The 21511-nt window shown below is 36.7% G+C and overlaps 1 long non-coding RNA gene across 1 annotated transcript in view; it reads right to left on the bottom strand.

Annotated features, from left to right (window-relative positions):
* LOC132540246 (uncharacterized) overlaps window positions 1–21511 on the bottom strand; it is a 277831-nt gene that overhangs the window by 206750 nt on the left and 49570 nt on the right. The window lies entirely within an intron of this gene.

A 21511-nucleotide genomic window follows, 5' to 3' on the forward strand; every position in this document is an offset into this window, starting at 1 on the left:
CTGAGTGCTAGCCCCCGTAAGCCAGAATAGTGAGGTCTGCATCAGCAGAGCATGGGACAGGGGGCCAGAGAGCCAACCCAAGCATCCTCCTGTCCCAGGGAGCCTTTCTACTGGTTGTTTTGGGTGTTTCCCCGTTGGGTATTGTATTATGTATGGTTATTTCTGTTTCAATGTTTTGGAAGCATTCCATTTTATTCAAGAAACCTGTTCCATGTTACCAGCCTTGATTACGAAGAAGTTTTTATAACTGAAAAAAATAAATAAGTGTAATCATAAAATATGGCCTCTTGTAGCTGACATTTCAACTATCAATGCCTTCAATATTTGTCCATGTTATATCATGTATCAGATTTTCCTTATTTTAAAGGTCAAGATTTATATATATGGTTTTTCCATACATCTTCCAGTGCACATTTGAATTGTTGCAACCTTTCAGCTATTAGTAATAGTGTACCTGCACATGAATATAGGAATAATGAATTCAATTTACTATTTTTAGTTATTTTAAGTACAAAATCATACTTTAATTACTGGACCATATGATAAAACTATTCTTAATTATATGAAGAAGCAATAACTTGTGATCTACAGAAGGTATAGCATTCTGTTTTCTCACCGGAAACCACGGTTCCAGTTTCTCCATATCTGTGTATACATATTTCTTTTTTGATAGTAAACATCCTAATGGTCACAGAGAGGTGTCTGACAATGGCTTCAGGTTTGTGACAATGATGTAAGATGACATATATTTTAAAATTAAGAGCTCTGGAATTAACAATGTGAGCAGTACAAGACTATTTGATAAGCTACAAAAATGGAGCAATAAACACTAAAAGTCAGTTATGATTTGAAAGAAAGATTTATTTAATTTTAAAATTTTACTTATAAAAAGGAAACATAAAAACTATAGGATAAGAGAGGTACAACTCCACATAGTTCCCACCACCAGAACCTCTTATCCCATCCCCCCCCCCCCCCCATAGCTTTCCTATTCTTTATCCCTATGGGAGTATGGACTCAGGGTCATTATGGGGTTTGGCTTCTGTAGTTGCTTCCCTGCTGAACATTGGCAGGTTGATCCATACTCCCAGCCTAGCTCTCTCTTTTCCTAGTGGAGTGAGGCTCTGGGGAAGTGGAGCTCCAGGACACACTATTGGGTCATCTGCCCAGGGAAGTTCGGTTGGCATCATGTTAGCATCTGGAACCTGATGTCTGAAAATATAATTAACATATAAAGCCAAACAAATTGTTGACTAATCATGAACCTAAAGGCTGGAATAGTGCAGATGAAGGTTTGGGGATCTCTGTTTTGTAGATAGTTAGTAAGCCTATTTTAGTTATATTCCAAAGGGCCTATGAGTATATTAGATTTCCAAACAGACATAATGGGCCCAGACCTTGAACAAATCCCTCTCACCATTGTTACCGGTTATATCTATCAGGAACAGCATAATAGACCCGTTTGTGGGCCCCCATAGGACCTTGCCCCCAATGTGGATCAAAAATGGTAGAGAATTTCTATACTCTGAAGGGAGGCTGGACAACATACTCTATCTTCCACCTGAGGATGAGTCCTGAAATTGGGGCAGTTTGGAACGTTCCTACTCATGAGCACAGAATGTGAGCTCAGATCTACAGGGATGCAGAGGTGACATAGGCTCCTAAGCTGAATATAGACCCAAGGTCAGATAAAATCAGTGGGGTTTACAGTCAACAATATTTATACACTTTTCCCATATTTGGGAGCTACTCTCGTCCCTGATTCAGCTTTTTGGTCCTTTTTCCAGCCATGACCTCATCTCCCCAGACAGTAATTTGGATCCACTTGCATATCAGATGCCAAGCTCAGGAAAAAAAAAAAAAAAAGACTAGTATAGTCATGAAAGAAAGATTTTAACAGATTTTAACCTAGTAATTAACTGTATAAACTACAATTTCTTTTCTTTCTTTCTTTTTTTTTTTTTTTGGATAGAACAGAGAAATTGAAAGGGAGAGGAAGACAGAGAGGGGGAAAGATATACACCTGCACCTGCAGACCTGCTTCACCACCTGTGAAGCGAATCTCCTGCAGGTGGGGAGCTGGGGCTGGAACTGGGATCCTTATGTCTGTCAGTCCTTGCACTTTGTGCCATGCATGCTTAACCTGCTGCACTACTGCCCAACCCCCAACTACAATTCCTTAAATACCACCAAATTCAATGTCATTATCTTCTGCATTTCTAAGTTACCGTAATGAATGAGGTCCACTAACCTCTCCCCCTTTTTATATGATCAATTTTTTACCAAGTATTACCACTACTACTATTAGTACTATTATTGCAATTTTCGCCACCAGGGTTAAAGCTGGGATTTGACATTTTCACAAATCCACCACATACTCACAGTGGCCATCCTTTTCTCCTGTATTTCTTTGATAGATGGTAAAAAAACAGGACCATAGAGGGGAAGTGAGGGGAAGAGAGGGGAAGAGACTGAGAGAATGAAAGACACCAGCAGAACTTTTCTACTTCTTCTCAAGTTCATCCCTGTAACAGGTCAACATACTCTTCCACTTGAGGAGGACTGGTCCTACAATGAATGCAGCCTAGACTGTTCCTAGCTATGACCAGAGGATGTGTGCTCAGACCTACAGGCATGCAGAGGCTACACAGGCTCCTGTGCTGAATATGAGCCCCACATCAAATTAATGGGTTTTACAATTAATAGTATGTATATACTTTTCCCTTATTTGGGAGCTACTCTCTGCCCTGATCCAGCTTTTTATTTTTTATTTTTCCAACTCTGACACCATCTCCCCAGACTATACCTTTAGCTCACCTGCATGCTAGCTGCTGAGTTCAGGCAAAAATTAGTAAAGTCATAGGCTCCTTGGAATATACCTAAAATAGACTTCCTAGCTTTTTCCAAAATGGAGACCCCCCCAATCTCTTCTGCTACATTTTTACCTTTAGGTTTCTAATTATTAAACAATCTATTCTGCTTTATATCTTAATGCTTTTCAGCCACTAAGTTGCAGATACTACCATGACATTCAGCCTGACAACCCTGGACAGATGACCTCACCAATGTATCCTGGAACATCACTTCTCTCCAGAGCCCTGCCCCATTAAGGAAAGACAGAAACAAGCGGGGTGTATGGGTCGTCCTAACAACACTTATGTTCAGCAGAGAAGCACAGAAGCCATACCTTCCACCTTCTGCACCCCATACTGATGTTGAGTCCATACTCCTGGAGGGATAAAGAATAGGGAAGCTTTTAATGGAGGAGATGGGACATGAAACTCTGGTTATGGGAATTGTGTGGAATTGTACTATTGTATCCCTCTTATCCAATGGACTTGTAGGTCATAATCAAATCAATAAAAAAAATAGAAACATGCTATTAATAGTGTTCATAGGTGACAATTCAAGCTTATCTAACGGCTGATAAAATAGACCTGTGGGATATTAGTTATGCTCAACTCTCCAGTGACATCTATGAAAGAATATATTAAGTTCAAAACACTCTTAAATCATGAGCAAGATACCTTAACCTTTGTTTTTCTCTACTAAAGTCCTGCCCAATAGAGTCCTATCGGGCCATTTACTATTACACTACTCAAAGGAAAACTCCTTTTTATTTCCTAGAACTTTCAAGTTACTGCCTGAATTTGACTATACAAATGGTATTCCTTGGCTCTAACTGAACAGTCGATCATCCTGAGTTAGACTTCCCCTGTATCTGACCTCACTGATTATGTCCAGTGCTATAAAATGTTGTTGAGTTGTAATGTTCACTTATTCTGCTTTATTAGATAGGAAATAATAATCATTACTTAGACTAAAGTTGCCTTTATCGAATTTGACCACTTTAAGACAATTGATGGGAGATGTCATACTGCTTGTATGGTATAAGAAATTTCATTTAGAAATCTTTATCTATTCTAGCTAGGGCACAGTTTTTATAGGAGGAATAATTTAAAGTTGACACAGTTTACATCTTACTTGCTTTTTTGCAGAACCATGAACATAGATAATTGCACACGAATTGGAATTGTCTGATGCTCATTGCAGTTAAGCATAAAACATTCATTTTTGCATAAAATGTGATTATATATGCTTTATGCACATTTTCTCAATTTTTAAACTTAGTATTTCATAATATGAGTAGATTCAATGTTATTTATAGCAGAAAATAAAGGTTTAATTTTGATTCTAATTTTTTGAAATATACAGATATTATCATAGATAAGTAAAGAAATTATTTATACAGATCTATAATTTTCGTGGGCCTATCTAGAAAAAAAGAATAATATATGCTTCTTTTATTATAAATTTCCGTTTTCAGTAATACTCTTTGTAACATTTTTCCAAGGCTATTGTTATCAATTGCCACAGTTACGGTGGCTTGGAAACAATGAAACTTATCCACTAACATATATTGGAATCAGCAGCTAGAAATTAAGGTTTCAGCTAGACTACAACCCTTCAAAAGATCAAGAAGAAAACCTCATTCTCGCTCCTCATCCCGTAAGCTCTTGTTGTCTTCAAATATTTCTTGCATAGCTACAATCTGTCCCTATCCTCACATGGTTACTTCGGTATGTTTTTTCCCCCTGAAACTCTTAAAAACAGTTGTCATTTAATTTATGACTTACCCTAAGTCAAGGAAGACCTTACTTCAAGATTTGTATCTTACATCTGAATTATCTTTTTTCCATGTAAGGCCAACTTCATTGTTTCTAAGTGTTAAAACACAATCATGTTATTATGAGGGGCAGGGTAGAGGCACAGTCAACTCAATATTTTTTCTAAAATATTTAAAATTGTTTATGTGTACATTTTGTATCAGCTCCAGTTCAAATTTGTGTAGCTATTCCCAATTTTCTTTTATTTATTGGTAAAACAATAAACCAAATGAAAAATATAAAATCTGCAGTAAGTTGAAACAGGATGGTAAATGTCAGAAAATCATAATGAAGCAAAGTATGCCATGCTAAAATATAGAATTATTATATCTTCACCTTAATTGCTTGTGATAGTCTACCCAGATTGATAGCAAAATAATCCTCTGGGAAATGTAACCTTTCTCACAGATAAATAGATTGGGTTGGTGATACGTACATCTGCAATATGCACTATGTTTGAGCACCTTAAATTTATTTAATACTACTTATTAATTTATTTTTCATGTCCATTAATGCATGCCATCTGAATTCTAAAAATAATATGGTTTAACTCTCTCTAAAATTATCCCCAAATTATTCTATAATGATAGATAACTTGTGTATTAAAAATGTCAAATATGGGGAGTTCTGACAGTAGCGCAGCGGGTTAAGCGCACGTGGTGCAAAGCACAAGGACCGGGCATAAGGATCCCAGTTCAAGCCCCAGGCTCCCCACCTGCAGGGGAGTCATTTCACAAGTGGTGAAGCAGGTCTGCAGGTGTCTATCTTTCTCTCCCCCTCTCTGTCTTCCCCTCCTCTCTCCATTTCTCTCTGTCCTATCCAACAACGACATCAGCAACAATAAAACGAGGACAACAACAAATGGAATAAATATTAAAACAAGAATGTCAAATATGTGTCCTTAAAAGATGCAACCTTTATTCAAAGACACAATTTCTTCTAGGCTAGATTATTTTGTGAAATTTTCTAACTTCAGTGAAGTGAAGAAAAATTGGTTGCTGTTCTATATGCTAGGGAAACTTGCTATGGCTTCTTTCAAACAGTTTCATTCCTCTCAATGAAGGTAAACAATGTGTAAGATGAAAGAGAGTTCTTTTTTGTTGTTTATTTGTCTGTTTGCTTGTTGCCACCAGGGTTATCTCTGGGATTTGCTGCTATTACTAGGAAACCATTATGATGTCTGGTGTCTATTTTTCCTTTTTATTTTTTAAACTTTTTAAAATTAGGGCAGAGAGAAATTGAGAGAGGATGGGTAGATAGAGAAGAAGAGAAAGATACTTGCAGAGCAGCTTTAATCCCTGTGAAGTGTCCCCCCTTGAAGATGGTGAGCCAGGCGCTCAAATCTCAAACCCTTATAAGGGTCCTTGTGCTTAGTACTATGTGCACTTAACCAGGTACACCACCTGGTTAAAATGCCCCCAAGAGGCTGGCATTTTTTTTATTAATAAGAACAGATTGTGTGTGTGTGTGTGTGTGTGTGTGTGTGTGTGTGTGCGTATGTAGTGTCTTTGGTGAGCAGAGAGTAGCTCCTGAATATAGGACAAGTTTATAAACACTATTAACTATAGACCCCATCTATATGATCTGGGGCCCATGTCTATTCATGTTCAGCAAAGGAGCTTGTGTAACCTCTGCATCCCTGTAGGTCTGAGCACACATTCTCTAGTCATAGCTAGGAACATTTTAGGCTTGACCCAGTCTTCCTTTGGAGAGTGGGGCAGTTTCTACCATTGTTGTTCTACACTGCAGGCAAGTTACTGTAGAGGCTCACAGAGGGTTTGTTGGGGCCGGGTAGTGGTGTACCTGGTTAACCACAGGTGTTACAGTACACAGGGACCCAGGTTCATGTCCTCAGTCCCCACCTGCAGGAGGAAAGCTTCACAAATGGTGAAGCAGTGCTGCAAGTGTCTCTCTGTCTTTCCTCTTGATTTCTGGCTGTCTCTACCCAATAAATAAATAAAGATAATAAAAAATATTTTAAAAAAGAGGGTTTGTGATGTCCCTGATGGAGATGACTAGTGATGGAAAGAGGGATCTCTTAGAGGTATAGGGCCATCATATCTATGTGGGAATCCTAGGATTACTTGACTAGGACCTGAGATGATGGAGTGGCATGATAGCGACCAAAAGGGCCATCATTAAAGTGTGCCAGCCTTTTGCCCTTATCCAGCTTTTTCAGCCCTTATTTTATTTTACACAATTGGACTTTTATTAATATTTAAATTCTGGTAAAGGCACTGAAAAATTCTCCAAATCCTTCACTATCATACTATCACAGAATAAAAATAATATAATTGTTGAAACATCACTGTAAATAAGGACCTGGGAGCATTCACAGTGGTAACACACCAAATCTGCATCAACTCTGTCCCAGGTTTGATTCTGGACACAGCCATATGCCAGAACTGAGCAGATACCTCACTCATTTCTCTGCCTTTCCCTCTTTTTTTTTTGAAATGTATATATATTTGAATAAAAGTAACTAGAAGAAAAGATACCAGTAAAGCTATGTATTTATGTATGAGTATGAAATTTACTTTTATATGTGCAAAGACTAAATATAACCCTGGGGAACAAAAATTGAAAGGATAATCATAGTGTCTGCATCTATTTTTTTAATGAATATTTTTTGGTGGAACATTCTTTACTCGGGAATAAGTATAGATAGTATAATTTGTTAGAGATATTCTAATACAATTTTTAAAGACTAAATTCAGCTCTAGATAGGCCAGCATACATGATTTCAGTATTTCAGATCATGAGTTTGAATTCAGAGAAATAATGGGTAAAAAAAAAAAAGAGGGGGTCTGGTGGTAGCTCACCGATTAAGCGCACATGGCGCAGAGCACAAGGACCAAGGTAAGGATCACAGTTCTAGGTCTTGGCTCCCCACCTGCAGGAGGGTCGCTTCACAAGCAGTGAGGCAGGTCTACAGGTGTCTATCTTTCACTCCCCGCCCACTTCTGTCTTCTCCCTCTCTGTTTCTTTCTGTCCTATCCAAACAATAAATAAATAATAACAACAAGGGAAAAAAACGGGGAAAATGGCCTCCAGGAGCAGTGGATCTGTTCTACAGGCACTGAGCCCCAGAGATAACTCTGGAGGCAAAAAAGAATGAAGTAGTGAATTATCTCATTTCTTCTTATTTTTTTAAGCACACTTGTACTTTTTAATTATTTTTTAAACTTATTTATTGGGGAATTAATGTTTTACATTCGACAGTAAATACAATAGTTTGTACATGCATAATATTCCCCAGTTTCCCATATAACAATACAACCCCCACTAGGTCCTCTGTCATCCTTTTGGAATCTGTATTCTCCCAACCCACCCCCCACAGAGACTTTAACTTTGGTGCAACATGCCAATTCCAGTTCAGGTTCTATTTGTGTTTTCTTTTCTGATCTTATTTTTCAACTTCTACCTGAGAGTGAGATCATCCCATATACATCTTTATGTTTCTGACTTGTTTCACTTAATATGAATTTTTCAAGGTCCATCCAAGATCGGCTGAAAACAGTGAAGTCACCATTTTTTATAGCTGAGTAGTATTCCACTGTATATATATATATATATACATACATATATATATATATATATACACACATATATATATACACATATATATATATACATATATATATGTATATATATCACAACTTTTAAATTACTTTTATTTATTGGATAGAGACAGCCAGAAATCAAGAGAGAAGGGGAGAGAGAGAGAGAGAGACTGAGAGACCTGCAACATGCTTCACCACTTGCAAATTTTCCCCCTGCAGGTGGGGACCAGGGGCTTGAACCTTGCGCATTGTAACATGTGTGCTGAACTAGGTGCACCAACCACCAAGTACTACATTTCTTCTTATCATCTGTGTATTAAAAACAGTAGTAAAGGAGAAAAAGATCAATAGAACTCTGTGAATAGAGAGGAATTTTTCTATTCTGATCATTGAGTCCTAGTACTGTAATGACTCTGCTTTACTTAGCAAGAACAAGTCCTGGCCCTCTCAACTTACATTGAAAATGGATTCCAGAAGAATTTAAAGACGGGTGCTGTCTTTGTTGATCTCACAGCACCCTATGACACGGTCTGGCACCATGGTCTCCTAGTCAAGATCTCAAGATGCCTGCCTCCATGGGTGGCCAAAACTATATCGTTTCTTCTCCAAAACAGAAGATTCTGGGTGCATCTGGGTGACAAGTCTAGCAGATGGAGACTTGTCTTAAGTGGCCTCCCCCAGGGCTCTGTTCTGGCTCCTACGCTATTTAATATTTACATCAATGACCTTCCAGAAACTTCTTCAAGGAAGTTCATCTACGCTGATGACATCTGCTGTGCAACTCCAAGTTCGACATCCTCGAGGAAACACTCACGAAAGACATGTCTCTGATATCTGATTACTGTAAAAAATGGTGACTAATCCCTAGCACTGCAAAAACGGTATCATCTGTTTTCCATCTATACCATGCCTCGGCATCGCGTGAGCTTAATGTGCAGCTTGACGATACGAGAATCCAGCATGAAGCCCAGCCAGTCTATCTTGGCGTTACTCTCGATCGCACTCTGTCATTTCACAAACATCTCATAAAAACTGCAGCAAAGGTGGGCACGAGGAATCACATCATTGCAAGACTGGCCAGCTCCTCATGGGGCGCAATTGCTTCCACACTACGATCATCATCTCTGGCATTATGCTATTCCACTGCAGAATACTGTGCCCCAGTATGGTTCCGTAGCCCCCATGTCCACTTGGTCGATTCCAAATTATATTCCTCCATGAGGATAATTTCTGGAACCATCCGTTCCACCCCAGTTCCATGGCTGCCAGTTCTTAGCAACATCGCCCCGCCAGATATTCGTCGGGATGCGGCATCATCTAAGTTCATTTCCCACGTCTACGCTCGACCGGACCTGCCAATATACTCGGATATCTTTGCCCACCCTGTCCAACGCTTGACGTCTCATCATCCAATCTGGTCTCCTGCGCCTACACTGAACTTCTCTGTTCCAGACTCTTGGAAACAGAGTTGGCAGTCAGCTGAGGTAAAGAACAAACACCTCATCACAGACCCCTGCGAGCGTCAAGCCGGCTTTGACCTAGCACGTTATGATTGGGCCCTCCTCAATCGCTATCGAACAGGCCATGGCCGGTGCGCTGCTATGTTCCATCACTGGGGAGCCAGAGAAGACCCGAACTGCCCCTGCGGCTACAGACAGACTATGACCCACATAGTCAACTACTGCCACCTCTCCAGATTCAAAGGAGGACTCAAAACTTTACATCAGGCTCGACCTGACGCTGTTGACTGGCTACGGAAGAAGGGCAAACGCTAGAAGAAGAAGACTTAGCAAGAGAGATCAGGCAATCTAAACAGATATTCTTGAAACATAGTCTTTCATCTGTAATTTTTTTCAGCCACTCTTAATAAATGATATGCTATTTCAGTATTACTTCTATATTATGCTTTAGGAAATATGAACTCCACTAAAGCTGAACTATGTTGTTGTCTTCTTACTGAGCATATTAACCAAATCGTAAGGGATGTAAGTATAATTGGAAGAGAAGCTTTGTGACTGTTACATTTTACATCCAGTTTGGGTTACTGTTAGTGACCTCCTGAATTTAGATCAAAGTTTTTTGATGCTTTCCCAAGTGATGACAAAATCAAATATAACACAAAGTGACACAGGGCTCTCTGAAGCTAGTAGCTATATTTCATTCTGCCCTAAGGAATAGTCTATCATGTTGAAAAGAAAGAAAACTATCTTAATGTGTCAATGAAGTCTTGCAAATATTTAAATGTAAAATATAAGAGCTGAATGAAAAAGTATTCAGTATATTAATTTTTCCACTTACTGAAAAAAGCAAATAATTTGAACTGGAAGAATGTAATGCTACACAGTATGCTCTCAAAATGAAATAATTATGTTCAAATACTATATTTAAACTTTATTTTGTTGTAATGGTAATACATTCTTCCTTTATACTCTCTCATTGAGAGGAGTGATTTAAACATCTAAAGCACCATTATAGCTGGGAAGTTGTTTCTTCTTGTTTTGATAGTAGTACCTTTTCTTTTCTCCCTTTAATTAAAAATATTTTTAATGTCAGGAACTTTCTTATTATTTTTAGCATTTTATTGAAGAAATAATCATTTATAGGATAGTTGTCAACACCCAGGAACAACACTTCATTTTCAGTGGTGGACCTTACTGTTGGGAAATTTGACAGGCTTAGAAAAACAAAGACCAGGGAAGTCTGGTCAGCAACATGCTAGCATCTGGAACCTGGTGGCTGAAAAGAGAGTTAACATATAAAACCAAACGAATTGTTGACCAGTCATGAACCTAAAGGCTGGAATAGTGCCGATGAAGAGTTGGAGGGTCCTCCATTTTGTAGATAGCTAGCAGGCATATTTTAGTTATATTCCAAAGGGCCTGTGGCTATACTAGCTTTTTTTTTTTTTCTTTTTCCCCCTGACAACCCCACCAATGTGTCTTGGAGCTCGGCTTCCCCAGTCCTGCCCCACTAGGAAAAGAGAGAATCAGGCTGGGAGTATGGATCGACCTGTCAATGCCCATGTTCAGCAGGGAAGCAAATACAGAAGCCAGACCTTCCACCTTCTACATCCCACAAAGAATTTCCTTGGGTCCATGCTCCCATCAGAGGGTTAAAGAATAGGAAAGCTACTAGGGGAGGTGATGGGATGCGGAGTTCTGGTGGTGGGAATTGTGTGGAGTTGCACCTCTCTTATCCTATGGTTTAGTCAGTGTTTCCTTTTTATAAATAAAAAAATTAAAAAGAAAAAGACCAAGATATAGTCCTTATTATTAAGAAGTCAACCAATGTGAAGTCTAAAAAAGACACAGGCAAATGCCATCATCTTTATAGGTCTGTAAACACACATATATAGGGCTGGGGTTCTGTAAAAGTGGTTCTATAAAAGCCATTCAAGCCTGAGGGTCTGAGGTCCCAGATTCAAACATCAGCACCACCATATGTCAGAACTGATCAAACAAAACAAAAACAATCACATACATATTCACACAAAACACAAACACATACAAAACCTATTTGGTGGATGGAATTTGGTTTTACTTCAAGCAAGTAAAATAAGATTATAAACACAAAATTAAGTAGAGAAGCTTTAAATGATTATAACTAAATAACAGTCCTAAAGCTTATTTATTTATTTACCTTCCACATAAATGTGACTACAAATAAATCTGTTTGCATGCACCCCCCCCCCCGTGTGTGTTTACTTGTACACAGGCACACTAAATATAGGCCTTCTTAGGAAGAACAAAAGGCAAGTTCTTCTCTCAGTAAATTAGATGCTTCACCAACCTGTTCTTATTTTCAAATTAATAAATTAATAAGTTCTGGCTAACATATACAAAGAAATATTAGATATAACCACTTATACATATAATATACTTGTACCCATTTCTGAAATTATCTTAGTTTCAAAACTGTACTTCTAGTTGTCCTCCTTATCATCTGATGGAAGATATATGCCATGTCTGGGCAATATCAAGACATAGCTACAAATTACACAACATGCTAGCAGTGAAATAAAAATGCCCATCTGTCTTCTTATTGGTAATACAGGGATGAATTTATTCATATAACTCAGAAGGATATCATAGCAACATCCTCACGTTTATTTCTAAAGAATTTTAATCTATACTGAATGTATTTATAAGCCTACATTTTAGTCCTATATTACATAGCTAGAAATAGGAAAATCTACATTTATATGCATTTGTTTAAGCCTTTTATTTTATAAGCACGTTTTCCAGTTCTCATTGTGTTACTCAAGAAAATATTATAATTGAATATTTTGCTTTTACTTGTATACTGTAATAGACATTCTAGACTGAATAGATGAAGCAATCATTCTGTTGTAAATAATTAATTAGGTTCTACCTATTAAATGCATCTGCAATGAACTTAAAAGTCAGAGGTAAATGAAAATAAGTCATCAAATTGATTCCTGAAATTTCTCCTTTCTCCGAATTATAAGTAAAATAATATTAAGCTAATAATTCTATACAGCTTGATCCTAATGTATATTCTCTAGATTTCTTGAATTCAAAAAGGTGTGGTGGCAGTGGTAGTTTTTTGATTTCTTAACTCAGAATTAAACTTTATTTACCTTCCAGATAAAGACAGAAAGAAAGACAGAAAGAAAAAAAGACTTTATTCTTGAATTCAAATTATGTGGCCAGAGAAGCTTTTATAGTCTATTAGTCTAGAAAGATATTTCTGGAGTTTGAGACTAATATTTTTACTCTGGTCCTTCTCATAATTTTATAAATATATAATATTCTGTATTTAATTTAGATTAAAATAACCATTATAGCCATTTATTCTTACTCTATTTTTACATATGCTAGTACTTGATATATGAGTGCTAAGTATTTTAGGATTGAAATCAGGATTGAGTATAACAGTAGGGAGCATTTGTTTACTACTGAAAACAGGATAGTTATAATGTATTGCATATAGGAGCAGAACTGTACTTAAGCTGTTTCCAAAACCCCCTCTCTATCCTCTATTATCTACCTATATAACATCTATTTATATCTTTGTTTGCAGTGTTAAAGCCTAGCCCATATTTGATCACACAATCAATCCCTGTTTTGACATTTTAAATTTCAGATAGAGATCTAGAAATAGGCCGAGAGGGAGCTAAACACATACAAACTGAAGGAAGATAGAAAACCAGCCCATCACTGTTCCACCAGCTGTGGAGCTTCCCTCTGTGCCTGGTTAAATTCAAATGTTATTATGACATTCTTGTGCTTATTGTCCTTTCAACCGCTTTCTTATTTAAAAATAAAAATATATTTTATGCATATTAAAATAATTTATTCTAAAGTCCAGTTGCCTACTGGTCTTTCATTTAGCACATTAAAATATAATGTGCTAAAATATAAGATAAATTATTTCTTTTCTATATGATTCTCTTCAGAAAAATTACATTCTTGAACCTTGGAAGTAACTCTCAGTTTGTAACTTGATAAGTGTTAAAAGATCAACAATAAATGAGATTTAATAGCAACTATTTATATGAACTTCAATTATCAATGTTACCTACGTTATCCTCTGATTTAAATTTATTTGATTCTACATTGAGGAATATCAATTATAACATCTAAGGCTTAATTCTGATTTTAAATATTCTAAAAATAAATAGCACTTTATTACTACGACAGATTTAAAAATGATCAGCTTAAATCATGAATCTCTGAGAATACTATTTAAATGTTGACTGCTTAAAATTACTAATATTTTGGTAGTTATCTAAAAACTGTTACCATAATTGAAATTTGAAGGTTTGAAATTTTCTTAAAACCTAGCTGGGTCATTGCTTAGAACTGCCCTTCATATTGAGGGAATAAAAAATTACTATAATAGTAACACCATTTGTCAAGTATACTTAAGTTTGTGACAGTGACAAATTATAGTACTTCAAGCATTTATTTTCAAAAGAAAGGAAAATTTAGACCTAGAATAAAATCTGTGCAACACATTTCAACTGGAGTAAGGATTGCAATTTTTGATCTCTTCTCTCCCTCAGTAGAATTCTAGGATCCGCAGTCAATCCCAGAAAGTATGCGAAAACTGAAGGCATAGTTTTAGCCAAGTAATGGTAGAAGCCCTGTCATTGATATGGCTACCTAACTGAATCTTTTCTGAAGTACGCAAAGTGAACTTATTAGGCTTTTGAATGAAACATATTTTTAATAAAATATGATTAGTTAGTTACTTCCTGTTTAAAAATAAGGATAATATAAAAATGGGTGGGGCCATGTTGTTGCACATATGGTTGAACCCACATGTTATCATGCAAATAAAATCCAGGTTTTATCCCCGAGGGGGGGAGCTACGTTAAGACTGGAACAATGTTGTAGGTGTCATTATTTCTCCCCATCTCCATCTTCCCCCTCTTAATTTTTCTCTATCACATAAAAATTTTTAAAAAGGCTGTCCCAGTAGCAAGAAATAAAATAAAATTCGGGTAAAAATTAATGGTCTATGCTTACATCTTTTTTTCATTTCCAAGATAGAATTTTTACGATTTCTTTGGAAGTATGCCTAATGCTTTTATTAATATAGTAAAAACACTTACACTAATGAGCAGATTCCTTAAAGTTGTGTGTATATGGAAGAAAACAGACACTCTCATGAAAGGAATTATCAAGAAACTAAAAAATAATCTACCTGATCATGACAAACACTTCTTATAAATGAATGCATTTTAAATCAAGTATCAATAACTCAAATAGCTTACAAGCTAAAGTAAATATGATTTTTCATTTGCTTTACTGAAATTATCTTTTTATAATTTTTTTTTGCTCAGTGTGTCTGGACATGGTGATGAATCATAAAATTTCTAAAAGCCTCATGGAAATTGTGGGCAGTTCTTACATAGGGGAAATAATATATCTTATTCTTGTCACCAGGGAGCTGCTGCTTCTCTGAAATCTATTTGTTGTGCTTGGAGATAGAAATAAACATCTTCAAACTCCAGGCTTTATCAAATTAAAAGTTATTAGGGCTCTTAAAGGAAAGTCACAGAGTTCAAGACTAGCACTTTTACCAGTTCGTTGGATAGGAAAAGCAGTTTCACTTCTTCGTAAAACAAAGATATTTGATATGAATTGGTACTTGATTTATTTGCAAAAGTAAACAGGAAGGATTATGAAGAACTACTGTATAGTTTACAGAGTTTCATTCTCAAGCATGGAAAGCAGTATTCCTTCAGGCAAAATTTCTGTTATGTTCCGAGTGACTACTATTTGAATTTAAAAAAATAAGATAAGGTTGGAAGCTGTTAAGAGTAAACTTTGTCTCTTCAAACTTCTTATATAAAAGTGTTCACTCCTAAGGCTTTTACAGATAAAATCTCTAAGGAGGTAATTAAAGTGAAATAAAATGATGACACCTTATCCCGTAAGATTGGTGTCCACATAAGTAATGGAAAGGACAGGAGGGTTCACACAGAAAATAAAGGCCATAGAAGGACACAGCAATAAGAAAGAATCTGTTTACTTTTTCCTAAGCACAATCACCTTCAGTTCCATTCACTTCATCTCAGAGAGCACAGTATCATCCTTTTTTCATTGCAGGGTAGAATTCTATGGAATATATACATTCTATAATTTCTATATTCAGTCATCTGTCAAAGAACATTTAAGCTGCTTCCACTCTTTAGATATTCTGAATAACACATCTATGTACATAGAGGTGCATATGTCTCTTTTAATTAGTATATCCATTTCTTTTAAATAAATATCTAATAGAATAGTTGTATTTCTGGAACATAAAGTATTTCCATTTTTATTTTTTTGAGCATTCTTCATATCATTTTCCAAAGTAAAGAGATGGAAGAAAACCACTGGATGGTTTCACTCATATGTGGAATATAAAGAATTGAAATACATGAGCTTGTAAAAAAAAAAATCCCAAAACACAAATGGAAGTGGATGCTAGGTGGTAGTGCACCTGGTTAAAGGCCTGAAATACCATATGCAGGTTCAAGGCCCTGCTCCTCACATGCAGCCGGGATGCTTCAGGAATGGTGAAACAGACTTTCAGGGGTCTCTTTCTCTCCTTTTCCATCTATCTCACTGCCCCTCCCAATTTCTCTCTGTCTTATCAAAAAAGAAAAAAAAAGGTTATCAGGAGCAGTGGATTCATTGTGCCAACACTGAACCTCAGTGATAACCCTGGTGACAAAAAAAAAAAGGAATTAAACAAAGTAAGGCTTTGTGAGAGCTCTGTTTGTTATTGTTAGAGGCACAGAACTTTGGCAGTGGAAGCAATATAGAACTATACCCTGTAGTTTTAGGTTTATAATCTTTTAAACCACTACTAGTCATAAATAGAATAATTTCTTGAAAAGAAAATTACAAGTTAGGATGAAGTTATAACCCTATTTATCTTAATGGCAATTGAAGCAGTAAACACAGATTCCATACTCTAGCACTTGCAAGACTAGAGATAAGACTCAGGACCCCATGTTTGAGAATCCAACATTTTATTCATAGTGCCACCTCCCAGCTGCACCAATAGCTATTTTCAACAAAGTGAAATCTTATGAATGGAAACTATTGGGTCTGCAAGATTCCTCACCTGATCTGTGTGCTTGCTTTATATTATGTACAAGACCCTGGCTTTAGCCCTGACCTCAACACACCAGAGCAAGCTTGTGTGCTGTGATATTTCTCTCACTCCCTTTGACTTTTTACCTCTGTTTCCCTCTATTTGACAAACTAAATATTGAGTAGTAAACCCTCGGTAAAAACAAAACAAACAAACAAAAAAAAGAAACAAGAGTATTTTTATTATTTTCTGAGTAAAAAGAACAGAAAGGTGATACTTTAAAAAATCAATATGGCATTCCTCTTATAAGGGAAACAAAAGCCTAAACTTTATTTTAAAAAGATCCTCTGACCAATGGAGAGAAACAGAACTCTCAAACACCACCACCCCCAAAGAGGGAGGAGGCAGAGGTCAATTTATCGATTCATTCCCCAAATAATTTCACTCCTTCTTATTGTCCTTGCCTCTTATATAGTCTCCCTCTCCTCTGTGCACATGCAGAACGTAACATTTTCAGAGTTAGTCATGTACTAAAAACCACCCACTGAATCCCAACAACTAGTCTGCATCTATAAGCTAAGAAAATAATTATACTTTGATTGTTTCAGTTCAGAATATGAAGAAACAATCACCTGCATATCAGATTTCAGGCTTAGGAAAAAAAAAAAAAACCTAGTATAGCCACAGGCCCTTTGGAATATAACTAAAATATGCCTACTAGATACCTACAAAATGGAGGACCCCCCAATACTTCATCTGTACTATTCCAGCCTTTAGGTCCATGATTGTTCAACAGTTTGTTTGGCTTTGTCTGTTAACTCTCTTTTCAGCCACCAAGTTCCAGATGCATGATGCTGACCTGACTTCTCTGGACAGCCGACCCTACCAATGTGTCTTGCTCTGTTTCCCTAGAGCCCCACCCGACTAGGGGAAGAGAAAAGCAGGCTAGGAGTATGGATCAACCAATGACTGCCTATATTCAGCGGGGAAGCAATTACAGAAGCCAGACCTTCCACCTTCTGCATCCCACAATGACCTTAGGTCCATACTCCCAGTGGCATAAAGAATAGGAAAGCTATCAAGGGAGGGGATGGGACACAGAGATCTGGTGTGGGAATTGTGTGGAGTTGTATCCCTCTTATCCTATGGTTTTGTTAATGTCTCCTTTTTATAAATAAATTTAAATAAAGAAAGAAAGAAAAGGAACCCATATTAAGGAATAGTTAGGGTGAACTGTTTAAATAACAATTTATCTTTTTGATAGTCATTAAATAGCAAACCAAAGGTACTTTAATAATCTATAGTATTTTTTTTTTCAGAAAAGCACAAGGATTGTAATTTAATCATCTAGAGTGAGTTTTTTTTCCTTCTGAAAATACAAGGAATGGGGGTCGGGCGGTGGTGCAGTGGGTTAAGCGCACCTGGCGCAAAGCATAAGGACCAGCTTAAAGCAAGGACTGGTTTAAGGATCCCAGTTCGAGCCCCCAGCTCCCCACCTGCAGGGGAGTCGCTTCACAGGCGGTGAAGCAGGTCTGCAGGTGTCTATCTTTCTCTCCTCCTCTCTGTCTTCCCCTCCTCTCTCCATTTCTCTGTCCTATCCAACAATGACAACAACAATAATAAAAAAAAGAAAAAAAAAAGCACGGGGGGGGGGAACTCACTTAACCTTTTTCTTCAAAGGTTGGGGGTTGGAGGGCTTCATTTCCTTATTAGAATTCTTTTGTCACAGAATGTCACATTAAGTAAATTTGCATGTTTTTCTTTTATTAATCAATCTTTTCAGTTTAATTTCCAGTCCATGGTCAGCTAAGAGGTTTAATATGAATTATATAAACAGAACAAACATCAAGAGAACACACCACAAGCACACAAGTAATGCCCCTAGTATTTGCAAGTTTGATTCCCCTTTACTGTCATGAAATACCTTGGGTCAACTATACCTACCTTATGTTTAGTATTTATGTACATTATTGCACTTCATGGCAACAATATCATAAGATTTGAGTTAAAGACACCTTTTTATTTTATTTATTATTTTTCTCTACTATCATTAATTTATTTTTTACTAGAATACTGCTCACCTCTGGTTTATGGTTACCAAGAATCAAACCTGGGTCTTTGTAGCATCAGATGTTAGAATCTCTATTCATAACCATTGTGCTATATCTACCATCTTAAAAGTCCCTTTTAACAAGCACTGCAATATTCCAAGCATAGAACCACATAGACAAATGTACAATGAATATCTTTAACACTTCATCCTAAAAACTATTCTTCAACAATTCTCTCATAAAAATCAGAATTCCATTTAGAGCAAAGTGAGAATTACTTAAAAGCAGAACACTATTGAATTTCAAGGACCACCTTCATCCATCTTGACTTAATGATCTTTTATTTTGTTCAATAACCACACGTTTTAAGATAGTCTCATTTATCAAACAAGTCTTGAATCTATATTAATTAGTCAAATAATTAATTTCCCAATTAAATTCCTTAGAAATTAATGAAATGAATATGATCTGGCTTATCTTCTTATGAAATTATTTTTAATATGTATGCTGGAGAAAAAAAATGGTTCAATTAGTTCCATTTCTCTTAAAAGTTTCAAACATTTTGAAGACATCTCTAAAAATATAAATTGCCCAATCATTCATTGTTTAAATCATTAAATATTTTTCATAGAATATGAGTTTCATGTCTGAAATATAGACTGTGATACATAATTATCAGGTAAATTTAAAAATCCAGTAATGGTCAAAAGTTACATTATATCTATGTTGTCATTATTTTATAATGATTCTAAATTTAGTGTTAATTTGTTAGTCCATTTAATTAACTTAAAACTAATATTAATAAGTGATCTACTTATTAGAACAGAATTATTTAAATTGATTAATCATTATGTCTTTTCATACAACAGAGGATATTTAACCTTGTTAGAAAACCATCTGCCCATGACATTCTTTTAATATCCATAAGTAAATAAGATTAATTTAGTATCTCTTTTTTCATTTGTTTTAATTGCCACCAGGGTTATCACTGGGATTGGTGCCTACATGACAAATCTGCTACTCCTGATGGCCATTTTTTCTTTCTTTTACTTGATAGGAAAGAGAGAGCTTGAGAAAGAATAGGTAGAGGAGGGAGACTTTTGAAGGTGGGGCTACGAGCAGCAGCAGATCTGTTTCTCTCCTTTCCTCTCCTCTCTCAGATCAACTAGGAATACCAAAGGAGAACATCTGGGACCACAACAAGGCAGGACTAGAACGACTACAGGAACCCACCAAATCACCGGTGAATGCAAACACACATTGCTGGTGACAGATGAGCCTAGGGAGAGACTAAGTGGCTGGTAACAGTCCAGTGGTTTATCAGTTGAGACACCACCTCCAGTCTGTTCCACCAACAAAGGGACAGCTGAAGGGAGGAGAGGACTCCCCAGAGACTCACCAAGTGCAACCCTGAGTCTCCATTGCTACTGCCCTCAGAATCTGGAGCAGCGACAGGGAGTGACACTGGGAAACAGAGATCTAACCAGGAAATTCAGGAGAAGACCTATACCTCCATGGCATAGCTGTGGGGCTGTGAAAGTCTCTTTGCAAAACCACCTGATTATCTCTGCCACACCCTGCCTTATCTCTTGGTCAGGAGTCAGTGATTAAGCTAAGAAGCCTACTTATAGTTTAGAAGCCCTCAGGCTCCCATAGCCAACAGACAAAAAAGAAAGAAAGAAAAGAAAAGAGGCTTTTAAATCACTGAGCTCCAACTCAGGGATTAAAATACTATTGAAACAACTGTTATCTTCCACCACTGTGAACCCTTTAATTACCTTACTTAGACACAAGTCAATCCAGGAAATAGTGATCAGCAATTTGAAAAGTACTAAGAGAGGGAACTCATAACATAATATATAAAATCGTAAACCAACAAGAAGAAATACTGGAGAAACAACAGTCCAGCTAAAAGCCCCCCAAAGAGTGAAGCACAAAATAATGAGTTCAACATCCAAACATTAGTTAAGGAAATAATCACAGGAGTGAGTAAAGAATTTGAAAGAATTGTAATCAGAAATATAGGAACAATAAATGAGACTCTGGAAGAAAACACTAACTATCTCAAGGTTATTAGAGAGTTGAAAGCTGAAGTAGCTGAGTTAAGAACACAACTAGATGAACAATCTAAAACAGTATCAGAACAGGGAAACAAAATAGATGAACTCCAGAAAACAGTAGAGGTCAGAGAGAATAGAATCAATGAGGCTGAAGACAGAATTAGCAAGATTGAGGATGAATTAGAAACAACTAGAAAAGAAGTAAGAGATCTCAAAAAGAGATTAAGAGATGCTGAAAACAACAACAGAAACCTATGGGATGACTTCAAAAGAAACAATATACGCATTATTGGCTTACCAGGGGAGGAAAGAGAGGGAGAGGAAGAAAGCATTCTTCAGGCCATAATATCTGAAAACTTCTCTAGTCTAGGCAACATCAAAGACATAAAGATTCAAGAATCCCAGAGGGTCCCAAACAGAATTAACCCAGACTTTAAGACACCAAGACACATCATATTTAGAATGGAAAGGAATAAGGATAAAGAAAGGAGCCTGAAGGCTGCAAGAGCAAAACAAAGAGTCACCTACAGAGGAAAACCCATAAGATTAGCAGCAGACTTCACACAAACACTACAGGCCAGAAGAGAATGGCAAGATATCTATCGAGTGCTCAA

This window comes from Erinaceus europaeus, chromosome 9 (assembly GCF_950295315.1).
Source record: "Erinaceus europaeus chromosome 9, mEriEur2.1, whole genome shotgun sequence".
In the NCBI taxonomy this organism is placed as follows: Eukaryota; Metazoa; Chordata; class Mammalia; order Eulipotyphla; family Erinaceidae; genus Erinaceus; species Erinaceus europaeus.